Source organism: Dasypus novemcinctus, chromosome 15 (genome assembly GCF_030445035.2).
Source record: "Dasypus novemcinctus isolate mDasNov1 chromosome 15, mDasNov1.1.hap2, whole genome shotgun sequence".
Classification (NCBI taxonomy): Eukaryota; Metazoa; Chordata; class Mammalia; order Cingulata; family Dasypodidae; genus Dasypus; species Dasypus novemcinctus.
The window spans coordinates 18,031,764-18,032,953 of record NC_080687.1 but is presented as its reverse complement, the minus strand read 5'-3'; the positions used below and the strand labels follow the sequence as shown (position 1 = coordinate 18,032,953).

Sequence of the window (1,190 nt, the reverse complement as noted above, 5' to 3'; positions counted from 1 at the left end):
GTTACACAGTGTCTACACCAAGTATTTTAACTCTCTGCAGCCCACAGATTCCATGAAAATGTGACTGGGAAAGTGGGTCTGACTCTTAATTCCAACATACATTATTCACTGTTATCCCCAAATAGAGAATTAAGTTTTAAGGAACCTAAATTGCAATTTCTAACCCCCTACCAAAATGACTTTTATTCATATTTGCTATGAATAAACAGTGACAATTTGTGGCATTTTATGATTTGTCCAGACAGGAAATGCCATTTTGAAAGGGTCTTCTGTAAGAAGTAATTTACCAAGTTCAAGATAGTCCTTTGAGCAAAATACAATACTATTCCCTCAATATTTTATGAGTGGAATATTCTTCTACTTGTATCCATTTACTGGGGCTAATGGACCCATTCATACTCCCCATATTTAGATTCAAAGGTTCCTTTCCCAAGAGATCTTAATTTTAAGATAAAACCTGATTTAAATTTCTGCATTCTTACTTTCCTTTCACTCTTGAATATATATCTGTGAAATCTGAAGAAGACATAATCCTGTTGATTGTGGAATGTGGCAAACTGCCTTCTGATAAATTGAGGATTATGGGGAAATAGAGATGCAAATATATGTCCAATGGAATGGCCCAGCCATATTGTAAAATTATTTGGAATTATTTCAGGAATATGCTCTGTGGGGTCCTTTTCTCTTAATTTCTTTCCACAGAAGAACACTACTCATTTTAAAATGAGCCGTTGGACCATGTGGTAAGTCCACTTGGTGTTTTATGCTCTTCATTAATAACCATTGGATCTGTGAAATCTTGAGATGCACTGTGGGATAGTTTTCAGAGCCAGTCCTCTTCTCTGATAAGCATGGGAGTTTGGAGTACCTGTAGAGAGCTGCTCACAGAGTTGGACTGTTCTCCCATGAGGTCTGTCTGATGCTGTGATGAGAATCTCGGGGGAAGTTTGTTGAAGAAGCAAATTCATCGGGATCTTAGGGTCTATGTGGTTTCATCAGGTACTCACTGGTTGTCCCTGGTCTTGGGTGGAGCCTTGTCACCAAGAGCTTCTCTCTCCTCTTTAAGTTTTTTTCTTAACTACCAACTTTTTCTCGTGCTGCTGCTGTTTCCCCTGCGTGAACATTGTCTCCGCTGCTTCTTAACCTCCCAAAGGCTGCCACTGGGGGAAAGACCGGCTTTCGGGCCCGTG

The 1,190-nt window shown here is 39.7% G+C and overlaps 1 pseudogene; it reads right to left on the bottom strand.

Moving 5' to 3' along the window:
• Positions 1-338: 338 nt before the first annotated feature.
• Positions 339-1,190, bottom strand: LOC101432888 (ribosome production factor 1 pseudogene; annotated as a pseudogene).